General features: G+C 43.2%; 1 long non-coding RNA gene across 1 annotated transcript in view; it reads left to right on the top strand.

Annotated features, from left to right (window-relative positions):
* The window catches only part of LOC147660798 (uncharacterized), a 47930-nt gene that overhangs the window by 21636 nt on the left and 12391 nt on the right, over positions 1 to 13903 (top strand). The window contains exon 2 of the long non-coding RNA XR_015306184.1: positions 972 to 1069. This is a non-coding gene — a long non-coding RNA (uncharacterized LOC147660798). The remainder of the gene's footprint in view (positions 1 to 971; positions 1070 to 13903) is intronic.

Raw genomic sequence — 13903 nt, 5'->3', positions numbered from 1 at the left:
GTTCCCACAAGTTTGAAAAAATGAGCCAGTCCTTCGGTGTCAGACGCATTAAATATTTGGTGTATTAACTCCCCAAAATGGAGCAGGAGATTTGTATTCAGCAGTGACTTAATCTCACTTGAAGTTCTAGTTTCTAGCCACCTGCAATTTGAAGGTCTCTAGCGACTTCTTGTTGAAACAATAGTGCTTTGAGTCTGCTTAACTTGTTGAAGTCTGTCTTCAAAGTTGGAATTGAGGGCCACAGCGAGGTATCAAAAACTTCCCTGTGTAGGTGGAAAGAGAACATTGCTGCAACATGTAACACATTGGGAAATGGTTACTATATATAGGATGGCTGCCCGTAAGCCGCAACAATTATGGTTATTCAGGATAAGATAACTACCATTAGAAAGTAAAGTTAGCGTGGGAATTATCGTAGGGACTGGAGTCCCTTCTAAAAAACATGCCAAATTAGGAGCTGACACGTTGCAAGCGCCATGCAATTTAACTTGTTTACATACTTAGGAATTTCCTACGGTAGAATCACAGTCCTCCACTGTAAGGTAATGATATAACCCCTTGTATTAACCAGACCGAAGATTCGGTCTCAGCTATAGTGAAAGGTAACTGATCCAACTTTTCAATGTGTAGCATAGTGTATGTTGCGTTTTTCATAGACACAAGTTTCTGTTTATCTGTCAGATTCAATGGTAAAAAATAAGGCAGAATCATTCAAATATTCCCATGGAACTTTTCCATTCTTCAACATTTGCAATGTCCAACCAAACTGCATTACAGACTGTAATTGATTTTGACCATGGTATAGCACAGATACATCATTTTGAACGATGTCAATCACAGATGAAACAATTTTATCCAGTGTATAAATCCAAGAAGACAAAGTGTTAATGCTATAATCAAACACATCAAGAAATTTGCATAAATTATCCTGATCACATTTTTTTCTTTTTTTTTTGTCCTCGGTGCAAAAGGTGAGATGGAGGAAGACAGCTATCCCTCTTTTCGGAACTTTACCAGCTAGGGAATTTTCTCGCCTCATCTGGTAGATGGAAGAGCTTCTCATCTTGAGGTAAGTTTGTGTCTTACGATCTACAAATTTACCGGTAAAGTCCACCATGGTATCAATCCCAATTTTTTTTTATTGCATTATGTGTAATCCTTGGACATCCCTTCCTACCCTACCTCTACTCTCCGTCTTGGAGTTTGTTCCCATATCGCCCAGAATTTCGTTCGGTTACTTCCTTCTCTGCTAAAGTACTATTTCTTAATCTTACACACTGAGGTCAGCCAGTCCTGTAATGTCGAAGGGGGTGGGGGTTGCAAGTATCTACTTTATACATATCTCCCGTCTGGCGAGAAGAATTAGTACAAACAATAGTTTATTTTGCTTTTCGTTTAAACAAGGTACAGCCCGCTTTCACTCATAGTTCCAAAAATAGTTATATCTATGCTTACCTCAATGTCTTGTCCCAAGACTTCACTTATAACATTACCCACGTTGGACCAGAATAGATGGAGTGGGGGGCACTGCCGAAACATATGGATGTTGTTTGTATTTATTTCTCCACACTTTGGACATCTTTTCACCACTTACTTGTTCATCTTTGTCAGCCTTTCTGGCGACCAGTATGCCCTCTGTAGTGTAAAAATATGTTTTTTCCTAAGAGGTGCAGATTTTATTACACGCCATAATGTAGAAAAGGATACTTGCATAGATGTTGTTAGTCCTGTGATGGCAGGTCTTTCTTCCATAACTCTAGTGGTAGAGTAAGATCTCCTGCTTGGATCATAAGTCGATACCATTTTGATACTTCCTTTCGCACTGGATCACTTTGTAGTTCTTGCTCTAGCTCCATATTCTCATCCTGATATTTCTCCATGCCTTTTGCCCAGCTTGTCAGTTGGTAATACTTGAATCTTTGAAGTTCCCACCCGTACTCGCTAGTAGAGACTCCCAGCTTGTCAAAGCTCCTGCTTGTATTAGCTGTCCCCACTTTGCTACACCTGCGTTCTTTATGGGGACTGCCAGAACGTCTTTCAGACATTCTGGGCTACCTGGGGATTCCCAGATAGGTGCAAAGGTACTATAGTATGGAATTTCTAGTACTTGCTTAACCTGGTACCAGAATTAAAGGCTGCACCTAAAACTTCCAGCTTGATTATTTTTTAAGTACTTTGGGTGGCCAAATTTGTATAGACAGAAGTCCCCTTCCACTATCACTTTGTAATACGGGGCATAGAGAGAATGTTCCTTGAGTAGTACCCTGATATTGTTGAACTGGGAAACCCTGTAGTAATATAGAAGGTCAGGCTAGCGATACCTCCTTGATCTTCTCTCCTACGTAGTTTTTTCAGGCGATTCTTACTCTTTTCTAGGTTCATATGAAACGTTTAGTTCACCGTGTATCTTTTTGATCCACTGCAGTTTAAATTCTAGAGGAATAGTATTAAAAATAAAAGAGAATTTGGGTATGATAGCCATCTTAATTGCGTTGGATCTCCCCATGAAAGACAATGGTAAACCACTTCAGGTTCTTAGCAGCTTACTTGTCTCTTTCACTTTAATCTCGAAGTTTACTTGCGCAATTTTGTCAATGTTTTTTAGTATCTCTATTCCCAGATACTTAATTCTATTCTTTACTAAGGGAGATGGTATAGGGGTATTCCAGTCCATGATTTCCGTTTTTTGGTGGTTGACTTGGTACCCCGAAACCTCTCCAAATTCATTTTGCAGTTTTGTAATATTAGGTAAGGATACCTTCAGGTTACAAGTAAACACCATTAAGTCATCTTCATATAATGCCACTTTCTTTTCCCATCCTTGAAAGTTAAACAGGGTTATTCCTTGTGAAGATCTTATGGCGTTAGCCAAGGGCTCAATATATAGGTTGATTAAAAAAGGCGAAAGTGGACAACCTTGGTTAGTGCCTCTTCTGATTTTTATTTCTTTAGTAAGGCTGACATTTATCAGAATTTTTGCCACTGGGGATGTCAAGTTCAAGTCAAGTTTCAAAGCTTTATTCGACTTTTGTCATAAAAGCATTCACCTAACCCTAATACAATAAATACTACAGATAAAATACTTTCTAAAAATACATATTAAACATAAATAGTCGAATAAAATACATATTAAAATACAAGACATTTCCACAATTCATATAAAATATTATTCTACAAGATATAGTAATTCATATGACGAGATAGGGGAATAGTAATAGACAAAATTCATTATGATGTGATAGACATTAGCGAACGAGTACGGATTGTCCATGCCCAAGCCAGAAATTTTGCTACACCAACCACAAACACAGTGGAACAATCGGATTCAAGCATCCTGAGGGCTACCGATTGGCTACGAGTGCCCATATTTAGGCACACTGGCTTTAACCATTTGCGTCTTGGCTAGAATACAGTGGACAGCAGAACAACAAATGGGAAATATGCTCGGTTTGTTCTTTGCAATGGTGACAATGTTCATCCCAAGCTGGGGACCAGTGTTTCTTAAAAGCATTCACTGGTAATGTACCTATGCGAAATTGGAAATATAATTTTCTATCATACGGTCGTTCGATGACATCCCAAAATAGTTCGCATGAGGGGTACATTTTTATGTCCAGAAAGCGAGTTGTTAGTTTTGATCTGGAACCATTACAAAACATTGTAAAATACACCATTTCCCAATATAGTTCTTTCAACTGTACTTTCGAGGGGAAACTAGCAACGTCTTTAGTATCCCATAGATGTTCCAATTTCAGCTTTACAAGTAGTCCACGGAGTTCCTTTAGCCATGGGATACAATGAAAACAATCGAACTTAACAACATCCATCAAGGCTGCGGCATAGTGGCTTAGTTCAGGAGTCACCATAAGACGCCTCCAGTATAAAAGAGGCCGTAGCCTAGCTATGTCCTCTATATTTTTCCTACCAAGATCCAATTTTAATGGAGTTATGGGTGTGCTTTGTGGAACCATTACAAGTCCTCGCAAAAATCTATTTTCTGCACGTCCCAGTTCACCCAGGTTTGAAAACCCCCACAGTTCAGATCCGTATAAACAGGCCCCCAATACTTTCATGTTATAAATTTCGAGTGCACAATTTACCGGCTTAGTTAGCGAGGCTCGATGTTTTAAAGCAATTGCGCCTGCTAGCTGTCTAAACTTCAGTACTGTTGTATTAATGTGCGATTTCCAATTCATATTTTCCTGTAGAATGATGCCTAAGTAGGAAAAAGAATCCACCCTTTCTAAGGGAGTACCTTTGTATTTTATTACACCCTTAAAGGTGGACTGCTGGTTAAGGCACATGAATTTGGTTTTGGTAGTATTCAATTAAAGGCCCCTGCCATCACAAAATTCACCAAAGGCATCAACCACTTTTTGGAGACCGCTGGGGGTGCGTGAAAGTAAGAGCGTGTCGTCCGCGAACATCAAGACAGGGACGTGGGAACCTGCTATAATTGGGGCGTCGCTAGGGGTTTTCTGTAGGTATTCGACAATGCCGTTTATATAAATTGAAAATAGTGTCGGCGCTAGGACGCACCCTTGTCTCACCCCGCGCTCTACTGGAAAGGGATCTGTTACTTCTCCTTGCTTGCCCCACCTGATTTTGGCAAAATTATTTTCGTGGAGACGAACAAGGAGAGTAAGGAGTTCCTGGCTTAGGCCTGCATCCACCAGGGTCTGCCACAGTTTTTCTCTGGGGACCAGGTCGAAGGCTGCTTTTAGGTCCACAAAAACTGCATACAATGTCCCCTTCTTTAGTGTAACGTTTCTCCAAATAGATAGTTAGGAAGTGTAAAACTTGGTCTACGCTACTGGTTAAGGGGCGAAACCCTGCCTGGTATGATGACAGTATGTTCTTTTCATCGATCCATTGTTGCAGTTTATTTTGGACTAGGCGACCCATCAGTTTTTGAGCTGTGTCAATCAGACTATTGGGTCTATAATTTTTAGCCAGAGTTTTATCACCTTTTTTGAATATAGGGATAATTTCAGCTCCCTTCCATGAGACAGGTACTTCCCCTCCCATTGCCACGGCATTGGCCAACATTGTGAAATAACTACACCAGGAATTCCGGTCCGATAGGAATATGTCAGCCGGAATTCCATCCATGCCCGGCGCTTTGCCTCCCGCTACACAATCCAATACATTGCTTACATCCTTTTCAACAAATATTGGATTTTTGAAATAAACATGTGGGGGGGGATGGTCATGGGTGGAGGCTGGATTTCGGGCATACTGTGGTTGGAAAAACTCTACCCAATTGTTTTTCGCGACATGATTCAGGGGCTGTGCAGCAATCCCTCCCTTCTCCCATTTTACTGAGGCCCAGAAACGTTTAGAATCCTTGGCAGCACAGGCCTCCTTTAGTTCATGCCAGCAATCCTCATCCCAGCATTTCTTGGCCTGTTTTTGGGTCTGTCTATAAAGATTTCTTGCCAACCTAACTGTTATTGCATTTCCAGTTCTCAATTCCGTGCTTAGATTATGTCGTGCTATCCTACAACTCTTGTCGTACCATCCTTGACTCTTTTGATCCTTTTTCTTTTTATTGGGAACTACAGTTTTGATAAAGAAACTTTGGATTTTACAGAATAGGTTCTCATGGGCCTCCATCATGTAGTGTTTGAAGTCAAACTCCCCACAGTGGGACTTGATCTTGATGACTTCATCCGCTACTAGTTGTTTGAGGACCTCCAATTTAGATACATCTTCTAGTAACATACTCCACTTCAGGTGGCGATGATTATTTGAGCACACAACATCTTGTGTCACCATTTCATTTTTACTGGAGTGCTCCATGGCTTCTTGATAGGAGTGAAGGGTTAGGCATAGGGGGTTATGGTCACTTTCTAGTTTGTCTTTCACTACCATATCTACCAGTTTGCTCCAAGCCCTTACATCCAATAATAAGTAGTCAATTCTGCTAGCTGCTCGGCCATTGTCAAATGTATTTTTCCCTATTAGATCAGAGGGTGACCGTCCATTTACTGCTCTTAACCCTCTTGAAAGACAGAGACTCTTTAGCTGAATTGCTACTGTGCTCCATTTCCTGATAGCAGGTACCTCCAAGTGAGGTATTCCCCATTTAGCATCCTCCTCTTCGGCCAGGATCCTATCCTCTTCACCCAAGGGTTCAAAGGTGGTATTGAAATCCCCGCCTACTATTACGTGAGGTGTTAGTGATAAAATTTCGATGTGATGCTCTAGGGTTGTTATGACCTCTGACGATTTACCCCCACCAACTCCCCTGGCATAGACATTAAACAGGGCAAGTTGTTGGCCGTTATCCCAGCTGACATCAAGGGCTAAGATGTCATTGGAAGGTATGGACCTTTGCTTAATTGTGCAATTCAATGTCTGACGTATCCATATTAGCAGGCCCCCAGAGGGACGACCCACTCGCTTTCTAATTGCAGGCATATGGAAATTCAAATACCCCTGCCGGTAGGTTGGGGTCAGTGACCAAGTTTCTTGCAGCATAATGATATCGTATTGGTCAATGAAATCAACCCATTCCGGAGTATTTATCTTGTTTACTATGCCGGCTATATTCCAAGAGACAAGGGACATTAATAGCGTGTCTTGTTGATGTTGTATCTGGCCCATTTCAGGTGCATTTACAACTTCTTCAGTTTCTGCGTTTAATATTACTCCATCCCTCAATATTGAGATCCTCTTGATTACCTCTGTTGCTCTATTTGGACCCTCTATGTCTGTATTTAACTCTTCAGGAGCAGGGGTTTGGGATTCCCTAAGACCTATTGTCTGCTTTCCTGCTAAGTGCTCATTTAAGTTTCCTGTCCTTCCATTCTTAGGGAGCAACTGCCTTTTAGGGGGTGCAGAGACACAGCTTACGAGTCAGTCGCATTCATTTAGGTCGGATAAGGCAGAATAATGATTTTCCAAGTTTAGCCCCCACTCACATGTGGGGCCATTCCTAGCCCTTCTGTTTCCCACAACTGTCCACTTGGTTCTCAGTATACTTGGTTTTGCTACAAGACCTCTTCTGCTGTAAAAGAAATCCAGCGTTAGTGGTATAATTTCCGCTGTTCTGTGCTGAGGAGGAAAAATATTTCGCAAGGCATCTGGTAATACTTCAGGGCCCTTGAAGTTTAAAACCACACAATCCCCTTGGAATTTTTTTGTTTTAGTCCCTATCCACTTTACCCGTCTCGCTGTTAACAGATCATCTGATAGCTTTTCTTTGCCCCAGGGAGATATATGCATATTAATACTCAGCCACTATAGTGCCTTGTTTCGTAGAGAATCCGGAGACTCAATCTGCCCTAATTTCAATGGTGGAGCGTTAGCAAGCACTAAAATCAGTGGTGAGGCCTCTACAATTAATTCGACAGGACTGGATTCTGTATTGAAATCGACGGTTGTGGTGTTGCCTAGAATTTTCACAGGTTCTGTGGTTGAGGGGTTGTTGGGGTTATCACCAGGTCTGGACCTAATTAACTGGATTGGGGCAAGTATGTCTTCTGTTCCTTCATTCGTATTTCCCTCTGGCATGTTTCCTGCGTCTTGTTTTTCCTCAAGTTTATTTATTATTAGATTTGGAATTTCCCCCACACCATCGTTTGTTTTTTCAGGAGGGTCTCTAATTTGTTGACTTTATTAGTAAGGTGGTCTATTTTGGATATAAGAGGTTTTATTAACCCAGATATCTTAGACTCCAGCATACCCATAAGCTTCTTTGATATCATATCCTCCCAGGCTGTGCTGTCATTCCCTTCCTCCCTTATTTCTTCTACAGCCCTTCTATGTGTTCTTCTGGTGGGGTTGCTGGTTTGTTCTTACTGGACCGCAATCCATCTCTTTTAGGCGGAACCTTAGTGGTCCCTCTTTTAGCTCTTGGTGCGGGGACAGGAGTAGGTGGGGAGATGCTCTCAGTGTCTAACTCTACACTATTACCAGAAATGTTTAACTCTTCTACAGTTAATAAGTCGGCAATAGAATCGGGTTGTGGAGCAATAGATGCCGTAGAAACATTTGTCATTGAACAATCATTAGTTTCCTCAATAAGGTCAATAGTGTTTGTATCATCACAGACAGATTGGGATACACCTAGCGGTTCAATTTGGGCACATGGTGGAGTGTCCATAAGTCCCAACGAAGACCTACGATCGCTATTAATTTTGGCCACCACCTGGACTAAATAGTTGTCCATGGTATTGGCCGGAGTGACGGGGGTTTTCTGTCTCGACATATTAACCGATCAAGCACGGTACAATACAGCAGCTAGATTGAAATGCAACAATAGTAATAGACAGGCTTATGTGGAGCCCTAAAATATATATGTCGCCTTACCACAGTCTCACTTGGGCTCGGGGGCAAAGAGGGGTGGCCCAGTCCAGTCTATCACAGTCTAGAACGGGCTAAAACGGGCCCGCCCTTGGCCCGGGCTTCGCCCGGCGTCCCGCGAGACGGGGATGACTGGTAATTTATGTGCCTCCTGGCGCGCAATTGACGCGGGTTGCGTCCCTGGTCCGCACTCCGCTCGGCGGCCTCGCCCCGAGATGGAACAGGGGTCAGGCGGCGGGAGGCCAAGAAGCACAGCAGGCTGCAGGGTCAGGAAAGTGCTCTGTAATCAGCAACAGGGTCCAGGCAGCAGCGGAATCGCCTCAAAGTAAGTCCCCCACTGGTGATGTGTATATGTTTATTACTGCTTTAAAAAAATTCGCTCCTAAGCCAAATTATGTTATTACTTTGCAAAGAAACATCCAGTTTACTCGGGCAAAGGCCTTCGCGGCGTCAAAAGTAAGAATTGTGAGAGGAATATTCTCTTGAGTGGCAATGTCAATCAATTTGTGTGTATTGCCATGCAGCTGTCTCCCCTTAATGAATCCTTTCTGGTCTCCATGGCTCAAATTGCTTGTAGTAAGACCTAATATTGTTGCCAAGATCTGCGTGCAAATTTTATAATCCTTGTTTATGAGGGATATAGGTCTGTTTGATTCACACTTCAAAGGGTCTTTTCCTGGCTTTGGGATTAGAGTAATAGTGGCATCATTCAAGGAATTTGAAAGAATAAACCCTTTGAGAAAGATCTTGTTTATCTGAATAACCAATATGGGGCCCAGTATTTCTTTTAACCCCTTGGCGCGCGGCGCTAATTCCACGGCTGTGCTGGAGGGTGAGAGCACGATGCCATGCTCGTGACGGAACCAGGCCGTCATGAGTCACGGGCGAGCTGTGCTCATGACGGCGTGGTTCCATCACTACTCCGCCCACTTACTAATTCACCCGTACAGGTGGGGATTCAGTGACATGTGGGCGAAGCGGCCGCAGCATGGAAGAACCACGCCGTAATCAGCACACGCCGCCCGTGGCTCATGATGGTGTGGTTCCATCATAAGCAGGGAAGGGGTTTAGACCATATGTAACTCATTTGGTAGTGGATATGGGCCCGCTGCCTTCCCTCTTTTTAGTTTTTTCAACACCTCAATCACTTCTTCTGTGGTTATTTTTGAGTTGAGTGTTTCCCTATCTTCTGCTTCCAAAGTAGGGACACCCGACTTGCTCAGGTAGGAGTCAACTTGTTTGTTAGACTCCTCCAGAACCTCATTATATAGAGATAGAAAAAAATCAGTGCACACCTTCTCGATCCCTGAGTCATCTACTTCCTGTTTACCCAGATTTTCTCTTTGTATTTTACATGCTAGGCGTTTCCCACTGCCTTCCGCATATTCGTAGGTCAATAGCTTACCATTGTTTGCTGATTGTTTCATCTAGTATATTAGTCAAATCATTTTTTTTTCTCATGTAAATCTTCTATTTTTTCCTGATCTTGTATGTCTAGAATTCTGGCTTTTAGTTGGCAAATTTTGTGTCTAACCATCTTATTCCTTAAAGCAGCCAAACCAATTAAAGCCTCCCTAATCGCTGCTTTATAGGCATCCCAGACTTTTGTTTAGGGGTTTGGCTGTTAATATTGATTTTAAAGTATTCTTCGGTTATTGATTTCAGCTTGCCTATGATCTGCTGATCTAGAAAAAGGGTGCATCTACGGTCCATCTGGATGTTACCTGGGATTTCCCTGTTTTTATTGCCATGTAGACTAGGGAGTGGTCAGATAAATGTAAGGGTATATGTTCAACCTTTTTAACTTTATTATTTAAGATTTTATCTATTAGGAAAAAGTCAATCCTCGATGCATGACCTTACTCTTTAGGTCGTGCATGCGCTGCTCGCCTTGGCGAGAGCTATAGTTGTTGTTTTTCTGTCTGTGTTCTTTGGAAGCTGGGTTTGTGTCCACCCTGTCTCCTTTAGGCCCTGCCCACCCTGACTGGAGATTCTGCTCACGCACGGCATCAATGCAACACAGGACCTTCAGGCAGTCTCCTAACACAGTCCGCCCTCACGCCCGCAGCCTACCCATTCACCGCTGTGTCCCACATGTGCAGCCAAGTCCTCCAGCAGTGCAACAGGTCTGCTGCCGAAGCCCTGGAGCAGCGCTTCCGATGCTTCTTTTTCGGCGTGCCTGCCCAGACATGGCATGTGCACGCGCCTGGACTCCTCTTTGCTGTCTCTTCTTTGCCCTGCCTGCACGTGACTGGACAGGGCATGTGCATGTGCCTGGACTCCTCTTTGCCGTCTCCTCTTTGCCGTGCCTGCAAGCGCCCGGACAGGGCATGTGCACCCGCCTGGACTCCTCTTTGTCTCCTCATGTTTGCTTTGCGGGCTCGGCACGCTTTCATTTTTTCTTCTCAGGAGGCATTAGCCCAAACACAGTGGCTTAAAAGGCGGCAGCGCAAGAGGCCATCCTTTTTGTTCTATTTTGAAAAGTTGTTTTCCATGCAGCAAATCCGCCTGCTTGGAACCTTGCCACTGCATGCCACTTAAAACCACCATCAGCCAAATGATAGCACAACATAAACCGCATTAATCCCGGAAATCGACTTCAGTTGCGGCGCCACGAAGACATTTAAACCTGGACAAAACCATTACAAACACCTATATAGTTCCTGTAGTGGCCAAGTTGGTGGAGCTGCAGGTCCTGAGCTGTGACAAAGTAAGTAGGGAAACGGGGGACACCGCTGCCAATCCCAAACCTGCGGGACTTGCACTGGTGACTACCACACGGTCACATCCCTCTCTCCACCCCCCCTTTAATCATTACCTTTTAATCATAACTAGAGTGAGGCTGTAAGCCGGACCCACCCCAGGGGCTCATGGAGTCAGACTATTTGAACATAAGGGAAGGCCTTTTTGTTTTCCATGTTTCATGAGCACTAAAGTCACCAATTGACCACATTGACATTTTCAAAGTGATAGCACGGTACCCCATAATCCCAAAACGGCAACTAAGTATCACATGCCGAGACGTACAGCATTATTCCGACTAAAGGCACGACGATACTAAGTCACGTTGAAATTTACAGTGCCTTATCGTATTTCTTACTCTTGATGTATGTGTGTCTTTCTATGTTTGTCCATTTTGTACCTTTGCAGGTAAAACTCTAGAGGAAACCACCCTCTTACACTTCTCGCACCTTAGCATGTGCGTCACATAGCAGCCTGTACACACTCTGTAGACTCCTGTTTTAATTCACAAACTCAAATAATGGTCCTGATGAAAGCCAGTTATACCACAAGGCCTGTCTGAAAGTAGTTGACCACACTGCATGTGAGAGCCCATGATTACCTCCAAATCACATCCATAGCATTTCTTTTAAATACTGCGAAGAGCCCACAAATAAAAAACCACTGTGGACCGTGGGACCATTTGGACAGTTTTTTATTCCACACTCCCAACACCATCACTGCACACTCACCTACCACAGTCCGCTCCGCTGTAAACACATCCCAGCACACCCGAGGCACATTCGGTGCCCTTGGTGTGGCCCAATGATGAAGCATGCCACCAACTAGGTTGGTGGGTGAAGGCCTTCATATAAAACAAAATGTAATTTTCCCAGCCGCTTGTGAGCCCCCTGTAAGCGATCTTGGCAGAGGCTCTCCATGACCAGTGCAGCTCTTTAGCTGCTGCCCACACGCCGCCTCTGTGTACGCGCATTCCCACAATTTCTCGAGGGTCAGGTATACTGAGCGTAAACCCGGTGGAAGCATTAGAAAAGCGTAACTGACACGCATTGGTACTTATTGGCCACATCCACTAGCCAAATTGATTACTGTCTGAGGAGTTAATAGTACCATCCCAAACGTATGGAATAGTTGCAAATGGAACTTGATCAGGAGATAAGTGATATGAATATTGTGAAGGAAAACCTTGTGGGAACTCCGTTCCGTTCTTCGTCGCAGCAATAGCCGCAAGAATATCACTATCCATTATAGACATGGACCTCGTAACTGCTGCTACTGAACATGTGTTAACTGCCGATTTGGTTGCCTCATCAGCCAAAGAATTACCAACAGCATGTGCTCCCACACGCTGATGGCCAAGTGTAAGTGACAAACGTTCCTTAAGTTCGGCCACTCAAACCCAAAGCGTTTAATGCTTTATTGCGCTACCTTTAGAGTGTCAATACTCATTCTGAGACCAAAAGAATACATTTTCATTGGAAGCCTGCATACAGTAGAAGGAATCGCACACAACAAGAGTGGGTACATCAAGATCAGTGAATTCTAGAGGTAGTGACTGTGTGTTCACATTGGAAGATTTAAACTCACCATCAACAATTGAGCCTGCCACTATAGCGTAGGCGGCTGAATAAGCATGCTCAGACCAAATGGCTGGCTGAGCAGAACCGTCAGTATGGATGATACATATGTACTGATCAAGAGGAAGCAAAGACAATGGAGGAGGATGAGCATGTTCATATTGTAAAAACTCCTGTGTCTGCAAAGAGGGATCAAAGATAAACGTGACATCAGCCGATGTCAAGGAAATTGCCCATTGTATACAATAGGGGATGTAAAGCTTTAGAATTTGGAACACTCGTCTTTGTCACTGCTTCCAAAGCAGGTACTGGCGAGACCATAAGAATGTGTTTTCCCTACGCCAGAGAACGTTCTTTCAGAATCGCCATCTACACAGCCGTCAAAGATTTTTTAACCCTGGAAAAGCGCATTTCTGCTGATGTGTAGATTTGCAAACTATTGGTACTGTCTCACACTCACTGAACGTTAAATAAGTGAAACCTACAGTCCCTTTTCGGATGCCAGCTGGAAGACGAGAAAGTGGGTTGTATCAACGTGTAAAGCAGTTTTATATGCTGGGCATAATCAGGACTATATGTCCTCCCAAAGTTTAAAAATCCCAGCAAGGATTGCAGTTTTTTCAAAGTAGATGGAGGTTGCAATTGTGCATAGTTCTCCAGAAAGTGGAGGGCCAACCCCCTACCTTCATTATTCAGTTGGTATCCCAGGAAAAGCACCGACAAGAAGGCGATATGGAATTTTGCAAAGTTGAATTTGTTACCCAAGTTGGCAATACTCAGTATGATACGATCTACGTGCACAAGATGCGGTAATAATTCATCATCCATCAACTAGATGTCATTGAATTAACCGATTCTAATTATATTAGCCATTTTTGTGCTTCTGGACATTTGTTAAAAAGATTTCAATTTTGGTTCTTTTGGACATGTGTCAGAAACTTGAAATGGTTTATGTCATCCTGATTTGATTCCAACTATGTTAGCCATTCAGGTTCTTTTGGGCATTTGCAAAAAATTTGAGTATGTTGTTGTATTTCTATCTAGGACCCTAATTTCATATTCCCGATTCATGCCCTTATGTGGTTATAACAAATAATATCTTTATAAAGGCATAGGAATCATATCCATATTTAGTAATAGCCCATGCAGTCCAAACACGGCAAGGCTACTCCCATAGACTCCTAGAAAGCACAACGCGTCCTTTAAACAAACCAAAACCTCCAGCAGCCCGGGAATTCCCCCTGCTTTTGTTTTGATTTGCACAAGAACTCCTG

Source organism: Lissotriton vulgaris, unplaced genomic scaffold (genome assembly GCF_964263255.1).
Source record: "Lissotriton vulgaris unplaced genomic scaffold, aLisVul1.2 SCAFFOLD_2141, whole genome shotgun sequence".
Lineage (NCBI taxonomy): Eukaryota > Metazoa > Chordata > Amphibia > Caudata > Salamandridae > Lissotriton > Lissotriton vulgaris.
This window is presented reverse-complemented; position numbering and strand designations above follow the sequence as displayed.